The 21,376-nt window shown below is 39.7% G+C and overlaps 1 non-coding gene across 1 annotated transcript; it reads right to left on the bottom strand.

Moving 5' to 3' along the window:
- Positions 1-14,785: 14,785 nt before the first annotated feature.
- Positions 14,786-14,892, bottom strand: LOC131224611 (small nucleolar RNA R71). The gene has a single exon (XR_009161082.1). It is a non-coding gene; the product is annotated as a small nucleolar RNA R71 (small nucleolar RNA).
- Positions 14,893-21,376: the final 6,484 nt, after the last annotated feature.

Genomic DNA, 21,376 nt, shown 5'->3' with positions numbered 1-21,376 from the left:
GTAGTCGTATATAGAGCTGGGCATCTATCCGGGTCGGATCAGATTGGGCCTAACCTGGTCAGATCCGAAATTCTAATAGGCTGACCCGAAATCGATCCGATCTGTGATCGAGTCCAGGTCACCTGACTCGAACAGATCTGATGCTTGATTTATTTGACCCGATTCGAGTTTGACTCGGTTAGGGAAACTGAGTCGGATTAGGTTGGGCACTATTCGGATCATTTAATATGGTGTGGTCCACTTCAGTCTTCAATATATCATAATTTTTTGTTCAACGCGTAAAATGATATGTCAAAATGGATGAACGACTTAGATAACATATATACATCAAGGTGGGCCCCACATGACTATAAAAATTTTGTATCAACGCCTGCTGCCTGTGTTGTCCCATTGGGCATGCTACTGAAGTAACGTCACCAAGTTTTGTGGGCCCCACTACGCTGTATGTTTATAACCACACCGTCCATCAATTTTAAGATATCATTTTAGGGCATGAAACAAATAATGATGTAGATAAAAATTTGTAGTGGACCACATCACAGAAAAAAGTGGGGAGGATGATTCCCACCGTTGAAACTATCATAAGGCCCACCGTAATGTTTATTTGAAATCCAACCTATTCAAAAGTTGAAAGATAAAGAAATAAGGAAAAACACAAATACCAGGTTGATCTAAAACTTTTGTAGCCTTTAAAAGTTTTTAATGGTGGGCGTCACTGTCCATAGAGCTTTCTATGTTGGGGTCCACTGGAGCTTTGGATTTCATTCATTCTTTGGATATTGCTCTGAAATGATCTCTCCAAATAGATGGAAGGTTAGATACAAAACATACATCATGGTGGGGCCCAAGAAACTTGGTTAAGTCACTTTAATACATACTCTCGTAGCCTACCGTGTTGACGTGCAAAGCAAGTAATACAGAATACAATTGTTGCCCGCCTGTTGACGTGCTTTGCAAGTAACTCATACTCACAGGCAAGTGAACTTTGTTGGGGCCCACCGTGAATGCATATGGTGTATCCACGCCGTCCATTCGTTTTTTCAGATTATTTTAGCTGTTGAACCCAAAATTGATGAATATCCAAAGCTCAAGTGGATCACACCATTGGAAAAAGTAAAAATATTGATTTTTCACTCTGGATCTGGCTGGATCGGAACGGTCCAGATCTATTCAGATCAGGTTTTTGGATCGGAACGGTCCGGATTAACCACTACCCGATCTCGATCCGAAAACTAATTGGATCTAAATGATCTTACCCGATCCAGGCCGTCGGTTCGGTTCGGAATGGGTCGGATCCACCGGAATGGGTCAAAAATGCCTACCTCTAGTCATATAAAAACTATGTATATTCAAAATGTCAATGGTGAATGTAGCTAACAACATGGTGGCCGGCTTCCACATTTACTAGATTCCATGTACAAGAGCATATGACTTGCAAGTTGCCGTCCATTCATTCAATTCACAAATCGTTATTCGTTAGTTAAATAGACATTGCAATCATAAGTAGGTTTTAATTAATGAGAGGTGGGTCCATGGTTTAAAATTTCAAACTAATAGTTCATTGATTCTCATTGTCTGGGCTATGCTCCAAAGTTATCCTCCATTTGTCCTGCAGAGAGAGTGCCACGTGTAAGGGTTCAAACTCAACTGAGAAGAAACCCAGGATGTTTACTTCACATAGATTATTGGGAAATAATTCATCCACTGTAGGACATAACAAGTCAATTGTCTGGATTACTATATTGTTGGGAATGCGCAGATTTGAAATGGGTATTCACATTACCAATGTATTCAGACCAGGTGAAGACTCAATTCACAAGACATGTTGATGGGTCATTTTTCATTAATAGAACAATCCTAATTGTTATATTACAGTTAATAAATAAATTGATAAAGTAAAACTGATCATTAGTCATACATGTGGTGCACAACCCAAGATAGGAGATTAGGATCATTGTCTGAAGAAGGAGAGAATGAATACGCAATAACAGAATCTAGGGTATTCCTTTTGGGGGACCTCCATGAGTATGCCTTGCATTAAAAAAAGAAAAAGAAAAAAGGAAAAAAATATCACGTTCTGAACTTCCATCACGTGAATCCTGGACGCGGATTAACTACTGACAGAGTGAGTAGCGAAATTGCTAATGAAGTAAAGTCATCAAGTTCTGTGGCCCTATCACGATGTATGTGTTGTATCCACACTGTTCATTTATTTAGAAAGATCACTTTATTAGTGTGTGAGACAAAGAATTGAGGCATATCCAAAGCTTAAGTAGACCGTACCACGGAAAACAGTGGGGACTGATGCCCACAGCTGAAACCTTCAAGGGTCTACCAGGATGTTTGTTTAAAATCCAACCTATTCATAAGTTAACACACACATGGAAGAAGGGAAAACACAAAGGAATCCCAGGGTATGAGTTAAATAGATGACGGGGAAAAGATGACCAACAGAATGCATGTCGTATTACATGGCTAATTATTGATTAGACCAGCTATATTTTTGGGCCGGGCACATTTTCATTGGTGTTGACCTGCTGAGTGGCCTGAATTTCACACACTTCAACATGTGAGCCACCAACTCCCTCTTTGGTATTTCATATTGCGAATCCCCTTAACATTTACGTGATTGTGGACATTTGGCCCACGCCGTGGGATGCGAATTTTTCTAAACCATTCCACTTTTGTTTGATATCCATACCATAGAGAAGGTAGGCCCACTACGAGCTTCGGTCTTCTCAAAAATTAGGTTGATTCACTCACTCGGTGGGACGGTTGTATGTTGAGTTAGACCATGAATGTTCATTGATTCTCTAGGTATGGCATACCGATTAATGGACTATTTTTTTTTTCCTATTTTAATTAATTAATTTATTTATATATTATTATTTTTTATTTTTTATTTTTGGTAAAAGGTGCGTGGAAAACACTCCCCCACGCTGCCCTGCTCATGCTTCGAAGGAGGATAGGATCTACATATCCATTTTTATTTATTTATTATTTATTATTTTTAATTTTTAAAGGCCGGCAAGGGAGATAAATCCAAAAAGCCACTTAACAGGTACGTAAGCCCTATTCTGAGAGACACTGAGAGCATGTGGCTGCACAAAGCCCAATAACAATAATGAATATCGGATACATCAGCATGATTGAACAAGGTAACAGCAACGAGGGGACTTGGCAAAAGACAGCCTTGATATGATATGAAAACCATGTGGGTGATGCTCTCATGAATTATTTGATATTTATAAACTAATGAGATTAAGAAAACATGATGATCTCATGTATTTCTCTGTATTTTTAAATTAATGAGATTACAACAAACCTTCCGGTGAATTACAAATTTGAATTGAATTTAAAATCTCTATTCTTACATCCCCAATCATTCGAAGGCCATTGTGGTGGACATGTCATTTGGTTGTTAACATTAGAACCAGCGATGTCGGTGGGACCTTGACCCTAGGGCTCACCTTGATGTATGCACTGTATATCCATATTGTCCATATGTTTTGTCAACTTATTTTAATGCATGGTCTCAAAATTGAAATAGATAGACTTTAGGTGGACAGCAAAACAGGATATAATGGACATTGAACGTCCACCATTCAAAACTTCCTAAGTTCCACCATAATGTTTATTGACCATCAAATTGATAAGATCACATACACCCAAACGAAAGGAAAAAAAATAAATATTAACTTAATCCAAAACTTGTTTCCTATAAAATGTTTTTAACAGTTAATAATTACTGTTTCATGCAGTGTGGCCCACCTAAAATTTGCATCTAGATATCTGTTTCATTTTTTAGGATCATGCTCTAAAATAAGCTGGCAAAACAGACAGATGGACTATATATACAATGCATACATCAAGGTGGGCCCTACAGTCTGGGTCCCACCCACATTGCTAATTCGGGGTCGCAACCAAGTTGCGCTCCAGCAACGCAGGAAAGCTGTAGCGAGCCTAACAATCGTAAACCTCGCAAGATGATGGAGAGCCGACATCAAACAACATATTGAGCCATGCACGTGTGTACTCTCCCGATGATAGTTACCACTTTCCTTTATGCTCGTGCTCGTGGAGATCCATTGATTTGTTGAATCCCGAGTAGATGGAGATCCACGAGTCCGCTGTTTGGAAAATTTTCAGCTGACGCGTTCCTCTTCTTACCTGTCCATTTATAGGTCACAAGAATTATCCTATGAAGGATATTTTTATAGTCAATCTAGAGTAAGGCACAACATATCACTTCTTTGAATCATCCTATGAAGGATATTTCTGAGTTTCAGTCAATCTAGAGTAAGGCACAACATATCACTGGATTGGATTTCCAAACTATGAGCTGAATTGAAAATCCATGTGTAGTTGTTGATCAAGTGTTTTTAATATAGTGCAGAGTGATGTTCGGTTGATCGAGAAATTATTGGGTCTACTGAAGCTACTTATGATATTTTTGGTTGATCAAAATCTATTTCAGTTGATCAAAAGATTCTGCATGAGTTATATATAAGGTGTGATTGATTCTATAATTAGTCCTTATAAATATAAGAATATTTAGTTTCCTTTATAATAGAATTTTTTTCTTTTATATAAGATGTAATTGTATCTATATATAGCACCCGATTGGGAGAAGATAATTCAATTCATAATTCATATTATTCATAGAAACCATGGTCTGACATGGTATTAAAGCGGGTTCGATTCTAAGGAGCACGTATTTCGATTGCTTCATTGGCCACTCTAAGGATGTTGTATCCGTTGCTTTCTCCATCGACAAGACGATCAAGCTCTTCTTACTCTTTACGCTGGTCATCTTCTTTATCCGACGGTCCTCGACGAAGGCCGTGACCTCGGGAGCGTACGACATCGGAGTCACCACCGTAAATCTGTTGTGGGTGCGATGACAATCACTACCGGCGCAACAATTGAACCAGCTCCAACACCAGTACCACAGATTATTGTCCACCAAGACAATTCTGTGTTTCCTACCGGCATCACATTGGATTAGACCAATTACTCATTATGGTCTCAACTCATGGAAATGCGTATTGGAGCTCGTAACAAAGCAGAATATCTCACCGGAGAAGTGAAAAAACCTACACCCGGAGATCCCAATCTTGGAACATGGATTACTAAAAATCACAAAGTGAAGAGTTGGCTTATTGACTCAATGAGTCCGTCGTTAATGCAGCGATTTATTCGTCTCCCCACAACCAAGGAGATATGGGAGGCCGTATCGAAAACCTTTTATGATGGATCGGACGAAACCTATATCTTTGAATTAAATCAGAGATCCTTTTCTACCACGCAACATGGTCGGCCATTATCAACGTACTATAATGAACTTGTTGCTATTTTCTAGGAAATCGATCACAAGACTATTTCTCAGGAAGGAACAGTTGAAGGGGTGGTCTAGTTGCATTCCGCGATGGCTAGGCTTCGAGTTCATATTTTTCTAAGTGGACTCGACTCCAAATTTAATAAGGTCCGTGCAGAAATCTTATGAAAAGACCCAAAAAACAATTTGAAGAGCTCGTATGCATATGTCAGGAGAGAATATCAACAGAGACAGACAATGGGAGGCTCTCGTTCCATCTTTGAGAGTTCGGCTATGCTGGCTAACCAAACTTGACAAGGATCATCGTCTGGCTTATCGAAAAATCAAAACAATCAAACAACTGGAAAGTCTGGTGGCCTGGTATGTACTCATTGTGGTGAAACAGGTTATTCGAAGCAACGATGTTATGAAGTCATTGACTATCTTGAGTGGTGGGACTTCACAAAGAAACCTCGAAAGAAGATTGTTGGGAAAGCTATGGTGATATCTACGGAAGAAGACCAATCGCAGCCTACAGTAAACGTTGTCCATCCAGGTATTGTCGGTAAGGCATTTGTATTCTCTGCAACTTTTAAGAACAGTACTTGGATTATTGATACAAGTACATCCAATCATATATATGATAAGGGACTCCAGTTAGTTACATTCTATTCTCCCTTCTTCTCAATCTGTTATCTCCATAGTTAATGGTAGTACCTCTCCTATTACTGGAGGGGGATCTGTCATCGTATCTAATACTCTCACGTTAGATGTTGTTCTTGTTGTTCCATCTCTTGAGTATAATCTTTTGTCTGTTAGCCAAATTACCTCCACTCTTACTTGCACTGTGACTTTTTGGCCCTCATTTTTTATTTTTCAGGACATTCTAACTCGGAAGATTCTTAGTTACGGTATTAGACGAGGAAAACTCTACTACTTGGAGTTGACAGAAAATGGGGGACCAAAATTTAGTCAGGCAAATCATACTAGTAGCGAAGACAAATCTCGAGCAACTATATGGTTATGACACCGAAGACTAGGACATCTGTCCTTTGGTTATCTTAGAAAATTACAACCAATCTTTTTTCAACTCTGAATGATTTAGATTTCATTGTGACATTTGTGAATTGGCTAAGAGTCATCGTATTTCTTATTTACCAAGTTTGAATAAAAGTTCAGAACCTTGTGTGGTTATTCACTCTGATGTTTAGGGTCCTGCAAAAATCCCTTCTATTTCAAAAGCTCGCTACTTTGTTACATTTATTGATGAATGCACTAGAATGACTTGGGTGTCTCTACTTAACTGATGTAGAGCGGGTCGCGGACAATTACATGGCCAAGATAGGTCAGAAAAGGCCCGGTCGACGGCAGAAGTGATCCAGACCATCGAACCTTAAATCGGGCGTATCTTGCAATCCGGAATGAGTTATCTGACGTAAAATATATGATTTTGGGCTAGAACGAGCTACTGAAACCAACCCCTGGATTGCGCAGCCCGGAATTGTGAAAAACCCTTGGATTGATGGTCGTTTCCCTGTTTTAATTTCGTTTTTACTATAAATAGTATGTTTTAGTTTGATTATAACTCTTCATCCGTCGGGCTTTAGGAGTTGCGCCCAACGTGAAAAGAGCTTAGAATAATTAGGAGAACGGTTTGGTGAAGCCAAATAGGACACTTACTATTTTTGGCCGAAAACCTTGCGCACTAGTAGCATCACGACCGTCTATAAATAGTAAGTTTACTATTTATAGTAAGTCACGGATTCTAAGAGTTTGAGTTGTAGTTTGATTCTAATTTCTTTCCCATTGCTTGGTAGCCCTATTTAAAGGGTTGTAAACTCATTTTTATTCATCAATTAATCAATTTCAAATTTATTAGAATTTATTTCTATTTTCTGTTTTCTTTCCTCGTGGATTCGAGAAGTCTCTATGAGGAGTCCAGAGAAACTTCGTGGATTCGAGAAGTCTCTATGAGGAGTCCAGAGAAGCTTCGTGGATTCGGAGTAGTTATCCTCATCACGTTCATCCCTGCGTCATTAACAAAAAGAGTGATGTATGTACAACATTTTAGGAATTTCATAATATGGTGGGCACTCAATACCAAAAATGGATTCGTGTTCTGCAATCCGACAATGGTACTGAGTATACAGATACATCCTTCGACAAGTTTCTGAGCCAGCATGGGATTCATCATCAGACCTCTTGCACCTATACTCTGCAGCAAAATGGATTAGCAGAGGAAGAATAGACAACTATTGGAGGTGGTTCATGCCTCTCTCTTTGGCATGAACATGCCTTAGTTCTATTGGGGAGAGGCTGTAAAATCTGCTACTTATCTCATTAATCGTACACCTTCTCGAGTTATAGATTTTCAAACTCCCCAACAAAAAATGCAATCCTTACTTTCAGTTCCTCATCTCCCAAATCTTAAACTACGAGTCTTTGGTTGTACGGTATATGTTCACATCCCCAAAAGTCTACGAAATAAACTTGATCCATGTGCAAAACGGTGTGTCTTTGTTGGCTATTCTGAGTTTCAAAAACGGTATAGGTGCTATGACCCTCAAACCCGAAAATTTTATGTGACTTTGGATGCTTCTTTTCGTGAAGTAGAACCTTATTACACAGGGGAAGTCTTTGGCCCTTCTCTTCAGGGGGAGAGCTCTAGTGAAGAGAATGTGGAAGGTAGAGGAGGAGATGAGTTTATGGAGTTAGAAAAAGTGAATGAAAGTTTTGAGAAAAGTGTTCATCAAAGCTGTGATAGTATTCCTGAAGTTGAGACTGAGTCGATAGTTCTTCCTCAAAATAATTCAGGTACTCCCGACCTCAGAGTTGCCCATGTCCACACCATTAACCGAAGAATCAACTCAGAATATTCTTCCTCAGGTAATCTCGAATCCCATATTTGATGAATCTAATGAAACACATGTTCCTGCAAAAGATATAGCTCCTAAATATCCACAAAGATCAGTAAAGGGAGTTCCAAAGAAACAATATCAACCTGATCTTAAAGCCAAGACCAAATACCCAATTAGTAACCATGTGTCCTCCCATAGATTGTCTACATCATATGCATTTACTGTTAATCAATTATCTACTGCATCTATTCCTAGTAGTGTGCAGGATGCATTGACTGATTCGAAATGGACAAAGGTGATGAATGAAGAGATGGAGGCTCTACAAAAGAATGCGACTTGGGAACTTGTTCCGTTACCCAAAGGAAAGAAGACAATTGGATGTATATGGGTGTTCATGGTGAAACTCAAAGTGGATGGAGGTATTGATAGATATAAGGAAGGTTAGTTATAAAGGGGTATACGCAAAGGTATGGGGTGAATTATCAAGAGACTTTTGCACCGGTAGCCAAGATCAATACAATTCGCATTCTCATATCTATAGCGGCAAATCGGGTTTGGCCCTTGTAACAATTTGATGTCAAAAATGCTTTCCTCAATGGAGATTTAGAGGAAGAGGTCTACATGGAGTTGCCACCCGGAGTCAAACGTAGTTCTTCGTGCAAAAGTGAAGTTTGTAAATTAAAGAAGTCATTGAACGGTTGAAACAATCACCTAGAGCTTGGTTTGGGAGGTTCTCTTCTACAATGAAGGCATTCGGTTATAAACAAAGTAATTCAGACCATACTTTGTTTATAAAATACAAAGAAGGAAAGGTAACAGTTTTAATCGTGTATGTCGATGATATGGTCTTACAAGAGTATTTGACTGCTAAATTCGAAATGAAGGATCTTGGGCAACTTAAATATTTCTTGGGGATTGAGGTTGTAAGGTCGAAACACGGAATTTTCCTTTCACAATAGAAATATGTGTTAGATCTTTTAACCGAAACTGGAATGCTTGCTTGCAAATTAGCAGAAATGCCCATAGAAATGAATCATAAGCTCGAAATTTTTCTAGATCAAGCTCCAATAGACAAGAGTCGTTATTTGCGGTTAGTTGGGAGATTAATCTATTTGTCTCACATGAGGCCGAATATAGCTTATGTAGTGAGCGTCATAAGCCAGTTCATGTATGCACTAAGTGAAGAGCATATGAATGCGGTATATCAAATCTTAAGATATTCCAAGAATGCACCAGGAAAGGGTTTGTTGTTCTCCAAAAATAGTGTCTTTAACATTGAAGGATACACGGATTCTGATTGGGCAGGTGATCAAACCAACAGAAGGTCCACATTTGGCTATTTTACCTTCGTGGAAGGTAATCTTGTCACCTGGAGAAGCAAGAAGCAAAAGGTTGTGGCAAGATCAAGTGCAAAAGCTGAATTTCGAGGTATGACTCATGGTGTATGCAAATTGTTGTGGCTTAAAAGTGTACTAAAAGATTTGGAAATTGAATATATAAAACTTATGAATCTCCATTGTGATAATAAGGCAACCATTGAGATTTCACAAAATCCTGTACAACATGACTGCACCAAACATGTTGAAGTTGATCGTCATTTCATCAAAGAGAAATTCGATCAAAAGATTATACAGTTTCCATTTGTTCAGTCCGAAAGCCAGTTAGCATATACTCATGAAAACAGTTTCCAGAAAGGTGTTCCATGGTATAATTGACAAGTTGGGCATAATAGATATATATGCTCCAACTTGAGGGGAAGTGTCTGCATGAGTTGTATATGAGGTGTGATTGATTCTATGAGGTGTGATTGATTCTATAATTAGTCCTTATAAATATAAGAATATTTAGTTTCCTTTAGAATAGGATTTTTTTTTCTTTTATATAAGATGTAATTGTATCTATATATAGCACCCAATTAGGAGAAGATAATTCAATTCATAATTCAAATTATTCATAGAAACCATGATCTGACAATTCTATTGATGTCTCGGTCAACTAAAAGTATGACGGAATGGAACACATAAGGGGCGTGGTTTTGTTTCTAATTTTGTACGAAGATTATATAAACCATGTTAATACGACATTCAGATGATTCTAAGAGAACAAAATGAGCTTGGCATGTTTTCAAGAGTTTTGAGAGAGAAGCCATGGTTTCTCATCTATAACTTGTCCCATCCCTTATAACTTTTTTTGTTTCTATCATAGCAGATTGTTTGTCACTTAGTGTCGTTGTTTTTTTTTCCTGCAAGAGTTTTTCCACATAAAATTTGTGTGTTCTCTGTAATTGCTTGAATTTTTATTTTCTTATTGTGTTGTGTAATTCTGTCTAAGGTTGCTTCCATGCTAGACAATTTGTGTTAAGGCTTGTTGCGTTCCCAATAAGTGGTATTAAAGTGAATGTTGAGTTTTCAGATCAAATCATCGAGGGGATCGAATATGAAGTTCAAGATAGAGAAATTCATGGATAAAAATAATTTTGAATTGTAGAGGTTGAAGATTAAAGTCTTAATTTAACAAGAGTTACAACAAGCACTCCTTGGTAAAGTGAAACGTCCTAAATCGATGAAAAAAGAGGATTGGGATAAACTCGATTAGATGACAATTAACACAATTCAATAGTGTTTGGCTGATGATATCTTTTATAATATCATTAATGAGACGACTAATGCCGGCCTATGGGCAAAGTTGGAGAGCATATACATGATGAAATCACTTTTCAACCGTTTATATTTGAAGAGAGAACTCTATAATCTAAAGATGATGGAAGGGTAGGATTTATCTGAGCACATCAACACATTATCCGAAGGAGGCCATGATCAAGGTCTAAGTCGAAGGGAAAAAGGAAGTTAAAGTGTTGAAATTACGGCAGAACATGATATATGATGAAGGATTGTACAAATCCCAAAATCCAAAATAATGAGAAATCAGATGATTCTCCGAAGGAGGCCAATTTAGCAGAATCTAGTGAGGGGATGAGTAGTTGTGACATATTGTCTATGTCCAAGATTTTTGTCACTTAGTGTCGTTGTTTTTTCCTGCAAGAGTTTTTTCACATAAAATTTGCGTGTTCTCTGTAATTGCTTGAATTTTTATTTTCTTATTGTGTTGTGTAATTCTATCTGAGGTTGTGTTGAGGGTCAAATATTGCATATCAGACCCATTTATTGCATGAATTTACAAGCATGATACCGTTTAATAGCCTGATTTAATTGTGTTTGTAATGCAGAGTGTATTTACAAGCATGGACTGAAAAAAGGGTGGTAAATGCATGAATTTGACGCTCCAGGAGCACCAAGGCAAGGAACGGACTCTAGAAGACCAAGAGCGACGGAATTATACACCAGGGGTCCGCGGAAATCGAGAAATTGAAGCTCAAGCGGCCTGAAAAGTGTCCAGAATGCAAGATCATAGGGTTTTCACCATCCGATCAGTTCAAAACTCTATACGTGGCCTGAGGACCATAAATGAACCGTACATGTAAAATTTCAGCTCCTGGATCACTGTGGAAGTGGCCCAACGGATAGATCAGCCCCTTTAATCATTATGTGGGCCCCGCCTGATATCTAGATATACTCCAATTTTGGTCTCAACGCCTTAACTTATGTGCCAAAACAGATGGATGGAGCAGATTTCTTACAAACATCACCATTGGACCCACACATGCAGTGCACGTGCAAGGTGCATATGTACACCGGACGAACGTAAAAAAAATGGCCGTCGGTGAGCAGGCGCTGACCGACTCAAAATTATTTTTTTTCTCATTACGCAGCAACGCAACGCTGCCGACCGTCGGTTCCGCTTGTGGGCCCCATCTATCATGTATCTCCATGATCCAAACCGTCCATTAACTCCAGATATGGTGCGTGACTCTCGCCTAGGTGTCTATTTTTGTCTCCTGCAACCATACACAGATTCTAGCCGTTCAAACATATGACAGACGGTGATATGAAGAGTCCATGGGCCACACCAAATTCGAGCCATAACGCGTCATACCTGAACGGTTTTTCGAGGAGAATGCAGTGCACGGCGTGGATTTCCCAAAACAAAAGCGATGAGGGCCCCACCATCAGACAGCGAAAGTGCATAGCGCACTCTGTTTCGCAGCCGGACGCTGTCCGGTTTTCGCGGCGAGTTGTGCGCCCTTAGGGGCGATCGGACGGCTGATCCGAACCGTTCATCAGGTAGGTGGGCCAAAAATCTCCTAAAGGACACTGTCCTTTTGAAAAGAAGGCAAAGAGGAATAAGAATCCAGACCGGAATCCCGGACTGCGCAGCGGAGGGACTTTTTTTTTCCGCAGCTGGCTCGTCTGCGGACTCCAGCTCTCCACCGGTCCTTGTTGCGTAAGGAGAGTCTCCGCATCCTATTTCCGGTAGGACTCTCCGAGGACAGTGCTATAAACATCAAACGAAGGGGTCTTGGATTTATCGGGAGGGAGAGAGAGAGAGAGAACGGCTGGAAGAAACAAAGGGGGCGGCTGCTGTGCACGGTTGGGAAGAGAAGCAGGGAGCAAGGGTGTTTGATTGGTTGGCTGCACGTCAGAAGGGAGCAAGGGTGTTTGGTTCGTGCTCGCTGAAAGCATCGGTTGGGTTTGGCAAGGTTAAGGAGTGATTTTTTTTTTCTCTTCTTCCTTCATGTTCTTTTCTTCCCCTTTTTATTTTTTATTTTGTTGTTTATTTAGCCTACCCATGTTGGGCTAAACCCCTTAGCTAGGGCTAAGGGGTGAAGCTTGTGGTGTGAGGGGAGGTTTTACTTTGTGCCATTGAATTGATTTTAATTTATGAACGACCTTGATTATAGTTTGATTAAGGGGAATGTTTTTAGTATTTAATGGTCTGTTGTGACTGAAATTACAATGGGTCTGCGATGACTTTGAGCATGTTCCTACTCTTTTTATGTGTATGACGTCAGGAAGCCCTGTTGTTCACCATCGTCTCCTGGGCATGGTCGATGACAGTACCATTTTTTTTCTTGATTTTCATAGCATGTTGATGTGGTTGGTAATTAGTTTAATTCTGTTGTTAGCTTTGTCTCCTGGGCATGGTTTGGTGATGGAATCCATTCTAATTCATACACCTTTCATCTCTTGAAACCTATATCAATGGCAGTTCAGTAAATTTTCATAATTTGTGATAGTGGCATAAGATCTCCCTGATCTCTACAAGTGGATCCTCTGAATCCCTAGTTTCCTTCCTCTAAATTCCTTAAAGTTTTAGATAATTATTCCACAATTATTTCTTAAATTCTATTTTGTTTAAATCACATCTTAGTCTAGTTCTAGTTCTTCTTGGTTTCGGATAACGTACAGGTATCAGTCCCTGAGGATTCGACCTCGGTCTTACCGAGTTTATTACTACAGCACAACCCTGCACTTGGGGAGTGAACAAGTTTTTGGCGCCGTTGCCGGGGACTGATAGTTACGATTTTCTGAAATTAATTGGTTTTAGGATTAGTTTAAGATTAGGATTTTATTAACCTTAGTTTTATTTATTTATTTATTTTTATTTGAGTTCAAAACTAACTTGTTTCCTGTTTTATAGGATCTGGATATAAGTTTCTCAATTGGTAATCCCTTCCTAATCTCTCTACTTTTTCATATTTTTAGAATTTAGGTTATTTCTTTCCCTTCTTAGAAATTAATTAAATTTTTTTTTTTTTTTTTTTTTTTTTTAGTAACTTTCTAATTCCAACACTTTTAGAAACTAATTTTGTTTCCTAATTTATTTTTAGAATATGTGTTTAGGAACTAACCTTCCTATTTTGTAGGCCGTTAAGATAGAAATCTCTAATTTGGTACACTCCTTCCCTACTTTCTATTTTTCAATTCTCTTTTAATAATCTACTTTCTAGTTTAGATCTTTCCTAATTTATCTTAGAAATCTCCACTTTCTTTTAAAAAAAATTCCTGTTATTTTTTTCTCTTTTTAGGAATCTAACTTATTTTTGTTTTATTTTGCAGGTTTTTAACTTAGGACTCCAATTTGGTAATTTCTTTCCAACTCTCTCTTTCTTTCTAGATTTTCTTTCTTAGGATTAGGTTTTTAATCGAGGGCTGCGAGTGTTTTCATGCCCAAGTGGGCCCGTGACGACACTCGACGTCTCTTGACTGAAGGAGGACTGGTTGAGGGGTTGACTATCCATCGCAGGACTAGACACCGCTCGAAATCCCCTGAGTTAACTGAAGTTATGGCTGAACACCAACCTCCTCTACTTCCACCCAGGGTGGAGGATACCCAAGATGAGAATGAGGTGCAACAGGCACCCCCGCCTCGTACTTTACGAGATTTTCTACAACCGGCGGGAGTGAGTACGCCCTCATGCATGATTTTTCCTGAAAACACAGGACAAATGGACATCAAGCCAGGAGTTATCCAACTCCTTCCCAAATTCCATGGACTTGAATCTGAAAGTCCATATTTACATTTGAAAGAGTTCGATGAAATAATAGCTACATTATGTTTTCCTAATGTATCCTTAAATATCGAGGTGAATCTTAATGTTGACAAGTCGAGATTAGACTCTACATTTATAGATCTCAATAGATCCATTGGCACATGGAACGACATGCAGAGGGAATTCATAAAAAAATTCTTCCCACATCATAAAACGATTACCCTCAGAAAAGCAATCATGAACTTTGCCCAAAAGGAAGATGAAACATTCTTCCAATGTTGGGAAAGGTTCAAAGATTTGGTCAGTTCATGCCCACAACACGGATTTGAAACGTGGCGCATTACAAATTTTTTCTACGATGGACTGACATCTTCCATGCACCAAATGGTCGAGACAATGTGTAATGGAGAATTCATTAATAAAGATGTCAACGAGGTATGGGACTACCTCGACAGTTTGGCTGAAAAAACACAATCGTGGGACTATTACCCAAAGTCGAACACCACGTCTAGGCCAACTCAATCAAAGGAGAAAGGTGGATTATATCTCTTGAAAGAAGAGGATGATCTCAAGTGTAAAGTGACTACGCTCATAAGGAAAGTTGAGGCCATGGAAGGAAAGAAGGATAAGGTTAATGAAGTTGTTTGCGGCATCTGTGATTGCAACATTCACACAACTGAAAACTGTCCTACAATACATGCCTTTCGAGGAGTGTTGAATGAACAAGCCAAAGCCGTAAATAACTATCAAAGAACTTTTACTGGACCGAACTCTCTCACATACAATCATGGCTGGAAAAAACATCCAAACTTTAGTTGGAGAAATGGACAAACGGCGACTCCTCCAGGTTTCTTCAATCAAAATCCAAATCAAGTGAAACCTCAAGAGGAACCGGTTCAAAATCCCATACAAGAGCTGGCTCAGGCAATGCGGGGAATCACAGATTTTATGCAAAAGATAGATTCTCGTATGACGGTTATAGAAAAGGGGATGCTTCGCACAACCTATCCCCAATCCTAAACCGCAGTACGAGAAGAATGATCCCAGCACTACAAATCAGATGGGACATGCTAAATCCCTCACCACTCTTAGGAGTGGGAATATCATTGATAAAACTCTTACGGTTAGGCCAGCAAAGCCTCAAAAACCAGAAGTGGACAACAATGATGGATCCACTGATGCCCCACAAAAAGTGGAACCGGAACTTCTAGAGAAGCCAGTTGCTCCATTCCCCAACGGTTGGTTTCACCAAAACCTCTCTCTAACTCTCGGGATATCCTAGAGGTGTTGAAACAAGTGAAAGTCAACATTCCTCTACTTGATGTAGTTAAACAGATACCTTCATCTGACAAATTCATAAAAGACGTATGCTCGAACAAGCTTGGGAAAATTATTCACACGTTAATCTTATTGACTGTGAAAGTGAGTGCCATCCTGAAGCAAGACGTGCCACAGAAATTCAAGGATCCCGTTAGCCCAACCATATCATGTGTAATCGGGAACCATCGAATTGATCACGCACTTCTTGACTTAGGAGCGAGCGTCAATTTGATTCCCTACTCGGTATACAAAGTTAGGTTTGGGTGAATTAAAACCCACCCTAACCACACTACAACTTGCCGATCACTCTGTGGACCAAGAGGGATAATTGAGGATGTGTTGGTCCAAGTTGATAGATTTTACTACCCTGTAGACTTTATCATCCTGGACACCGAACCCATCAATAACATGAGCACTCAGATTTCCTGTCATTCTTGGTCGCCCATTCCTTGCCACGTCAAATGCAATTATCAATTGTAGGAATGGTATCATGACTATGTCTTTTGGAAATTTGACATTGGAGTCAAACATTTTTTCAATAACGGCGGCAACTTAGAGGATGATGACAATTTCCACGACATTAACATGATTGACTCTTTCGTGGAAGATACGACACCTCTGACCTTATCCTCCGACCATCTAGAGACGTGCCTGGCCCACTCCCATGATTTTGATGATGACATGATTAGGGAGACGTGCGCCTTGCTTGATACTGCACCGGTACTTGAAGTTAACCGATGGAGGCCACAATTTGAAGAATTACCACAAACTGATGTAGTGCCTCTACCGTCTAACCTCAAGCCGCCGAAGCTTGACCTAAAACCTTTGCCCTCTGATTTGAAATATGCATATTTGGGTCAAGATGAGACATACCCGGTGGTGATCTCCGCCTTGAGCAAGAACAGAGAGTATGCTTATATCTACTCTCATTGAGCATAAAGGAGCCACGGATGGACGATAGCGGACCTCAAAGGAATCGATCCCTCGATTTGTACTCACCACATATATCTTGAGGATAATGCAAAAACCGCTCGGCAACCACAACGTAGACTAAATCCAAATATGAAGGAAGTGGTTAAAGCCGAGGTTCTTAAACTACTGGACGTGGGTATTATATACCCTATATCTGACAGTCAGTGGGTGAGTCCAACTCAAGTGGTCCCTAAGAAGTCCGGAATCACCATCGTAGCCAATGCTAATAATGAACTCGTGCCAACTAGAGTCACTACTGGTTGGAGAATGTGCATTGACTACAGGAAGTTGAATACCGTCACGAGGAAAGACCACTTCCCTTTACCATTCATTGATCGAGATCCTGGAAAGGTTAGCTGGTCATTCCTATTCGTTTCCTTGACGGGTATTCGGGCTACAACCAGATAGAGATAGCCCCTGAAGACCAGGAAAAGACCACATTTACATGTCCCTACGGCACCTTTGCCTATCGAAGGATGCCATTCGGACTATGTAATGCCCCTGCCACCTTTCAGCGATGTATGCTTAGTATCTTTTCTGATATGGTAGGGCAATATCTAGAGGTCTTCATGGACGATTTCTCTGTTTATGGTCCATCTTTCAGCAAGTGCTTGGAAAGTCTTAAATGTGTGCTGAAAAGATGTGAGGAGAAGAACTTGGTACTCAATTGGGAGAAGTGCCATTTCATGGTTCAGAAAGGAATTGTCCTTGGACATATCATCTCATCCAAAGGAATCGAGGTAGATAAGGCAAAAATAGATCTTATCTCTAACCTACCTCCACCCAAGAACATCAGAGACGTGCGATCCTTCTTAGAACACGAAGGATTTTACAGGCGATTCATAAAGGACTTTAGTCTCCTCTCTCGTCATTTATGTAATCTTCTTCAAAAGGATGTTCCGTACGAGTGGACTGAGCAATGCCAGGAAGCTTTCACCAAGCTTAAAGGCACATTAACCACTGCACCTATCATGCAGCCACCCGACTGGAACCTTCCTTTTGAGCTTATGTGCGACGCTTCTGATTATGCTCTTGGGGCGGTCCTAGGCCAGAGAAAAGACAAGAAGCCCTATGTCATTCACTACGCAAGTAGGACTCTAAATCCTGCCCAAGTGAACTACTCGACTACGGAAAAGGAACTCTTAGCCGTAGTGTTCGCCTTGGACAAATTTAGGTCCTACCTGATCGGATCCAAGATCATTATATATACAGATCATGCGGCACTGAAGTATCTTCTTTCTAAGAATGATTCTAAGCCCCGCTTGATAAGATGGATCCTTCTACTCCAAGAATTTGATTTGGAAATTAAAGATAAAAAGGGAGTAGAGAACGTAGTGGCCGATCACCTTTCTCGCCTTAATACCTCTGAGTCCCTTGAGACGACTCATATCAATGACATGTTCCCCGATGAACAATTGTTTCGAGTCTCCCATTCACCTTGGTTCGGATATTGCTAACTATCTTGCTACAGTGCCATACCGACATAGATGGACCGCGCAAGATAAGAAGAAATTTTTCACCGAGGTGCAACTTTTTCCGGGATGATCCTTATTTATTTAAATATTGCCCAGATCAAATTCTAAGGAGATGTGTACCGGACGATGAGCATCAACGTCATCTCCTTCTGTCACACTGAGGCCTGTGGTGGTCACTTTTCGCTAAAAAGACCACGACCAAGATCTTGCAGTGTGGCTTTTACTCGGCCCACTATGTTTAGGGACACTCATGAGTTTTGCAAAGCTTGTGAGCGTTGTCGAGAAATTGGGAGCATTGTCTCGACGAAATATGATACCCTTAAATCCCATTCTTATCATAGAGGTATTTAATTGATTGGGCATCGATTTCATGGGACCATTCCCCCAATCTTTTGAAAATCTATATATTTTACTCGCCATAGACTATTGCACTAAATGGATCGAAGCGATTCCGTGTCCGAATAATGACCATCACACAGTCATTAAATTTCTAAAAGAGAACATCCTTTCCTAATTCGGAACACCTCGAGCCATCATTAGTGATGGGGGCTCATACTTTTGTAATAAACCATTCGAGAGTTTAATGAAAAAATACGGTATCTTTCATAAGGTGAGTACCCCATACCACTCATAGATAAATGGGCAAGCTGAGATTTTCAATAGGGAGATCAAACACATTTTGGAGAAAACGGTTAACCCCGACCATAAGGATTGGTCAATCCAATTGACCAATGCTTTATGGGCTTATCGTACTGCATTCAAGATCCCTATTGGAATGTCTCCCTTTAGACTTGTCTATGGGAAGGCTTGCTTCTTACCTGTGGAGTTGGAACATAGCGCCTACTGGGCTATTAAAAATCTTAACTTCAATGTGAACAACGTTGGCTCGCTACGTAAACTTCAATTCAATGAACTTGAAGAGATCCGGAATGATATATATAAGAACTCGAGAATTTACAAGGATAGGATGAAGGTGTTTCATGACCAACACATTCTTCAGAAATCATTCACACCTGGTCAAAAAATCCTTTTGTATAATTCTCGGTTATATCTCTTTCCGGGTAAGCTTCGATCTCGTTGGACCGGCCCTTACATTGTTGTTACCGCTTATCCTCATGGGGCCGTCGAGATAAGAGATCCCGACAATGGCAAGGAGTTTAAAGTAAATGGACATCGTTTAAAGCCATTTGTCGAGAAATTTGATTCAGAGGACATGTCCATGCCTCTGACTGATCCTGTTTACCAGGACTGATCTCCTAGTCTGATGGAGGTATAGGTAGGTTTCCCTGTTTTCTTAGGACTAGGGTAGTTGCTTTATTTGTCTGGCTGAAGACGGTAAACTTAGCGCTCCTGGGAGGCAACCCAGTTCTTCATTTTATGTCATTTTTTTCATTAGTCAGTTCAATGTTTGTGGGTAACATTGCTGCAAACCCTCACGAGACTACAACTCGTCCACTAGGGGTAACCTAGGGGTTTAAAGGCTTGTTGCATACGCTAAATGCAATCGAGAGCACCTACGAAAGTGGTATAGGTAGGATTTTGTCTTTACTTTTGTTGGTTCCTCTCTTGTACTGACCCCCTTTTTACGTACATAGCTATAGAAAGCCTCTTGATCCTTTCAGGTATTATCTTCTCATCACTTCTCATTTACCTATTTTTGTCCCATGTGCATTGCATGCCTATTTCTTTTACATTGAGGACAATGTAGATTTTTGGTTGGGGGTGGGAGATTAGGTTACCTAATCAGTGTTTTCTTCATCTTGAGATCAGTGTTTTCTTCATCTTGAGCAAAAAAATTGTGAAAATTTTTAAAATTTTTTCTGAACATTCTTGTACATTCGAAGTGATTTTGATGGCCATCCTGGATTTAGAATTACAAGATAAGTGAATGTTGGTGAATTACTACTCTTGGATTCAGTTGCTCGTTAGAATTCACAGTTAAGTGAATTATTAATCCATGATTAGAAGTTGTAAACATTGATTGAGTCATGATTTCACATGTCACATCTCGCTTACACATTAAGATTTCAGTTTGAAACTGAAGGGTTAATTTGGCAATCACTGAGCATGATAAAAGCCAACTTAAAAGATTTGGCCATCAGGGTATAAAAAAAAGAACTACACTATGGGTTTGCTCCCTATAGGTGTAGATTTAATTCCCCATGAATGATATATGAAAAAGTTTGGTGTACAGTCTTTACCTTAGGTTTGCTCCCTATAGGTGGGGATCTGATCCCTCTTCTTGGCGTTACTTCTAATAAAAAGATAAAAAAATTAAAAGAATAAAAGGATAATGTGTAAGCCAAGTTGAGTTATCGTGATTTCTCTTAGTGTTACCAATGATATCCTTAAATATCGAGGTGGATCTTAATATTAACAAGTCGAGATTAGACTATACATTCATAGATCTCAATGGTTAGAATTTTTCTAATTAATGGAATAATACTTTGAACTTGATTATGAGTTTACCGTGTGCTGGAGTCTAGGAGAAAACAATATCCAACAGTCATGATCTAACAAATTCTCATATCTAGATTACTCTGCAAAAATCACTCGAGTTTATAAATTGTTCTGTAATTCTCAACTTATTTTTCGCATACTTTGCTCGGGACTAGCAAAATGCTGGTTGGGGGTTGTGTTGAGGGTCAAATATTGCATATCAGACCCATTTATTGCATGAATTTACAAGCATGATACCGTTTAATAGCCTGATTTAATTGTGTTTGTAATGCAGAGTGTATTTACAAGCATGGACTGAAAAAAGGGTGGTAAATGCATGAATTTGACGCTCCAGGAGCACCAAGGCAAGGAACGGACTCTAGAAGACCAAGAGCGACGGAATTATACACCAGGGGTCCGCGGAAATCGAGAAATTGAAGCTCAAGCGGCCTGAAAAGTGTCCAGAATGCAAGATCATAGGGTTTTCACCATCCGATCAGTTCAAAACTCTATACGTGGCCTGAGGACCATAAATGAACCGTACATGTAAAATTTCAGCTCCTGGATCACTGTGGAAGTGGCCCAACGGATAGATCAGCCCCTT

Source organism: Magnolia sinica, chromosome 13, assembly GCF_029962835.1.
Source record: "Magnolia sinica isolate HGM2019 chromosome 13, MsV1, whole genome shotgun sequence".
Taxonomy (NCBI): Eukaryota; Viridiplantae; Streptophyta; class Magnoliopsida; order Magnoliales; family Magnoliaceae; genus Magnolia; species Magnolia sinica.
Note: the sequence above shows the minus strand (reverse complement) of the source record. Positions and strands in the feature narration are given on the sequence as shown.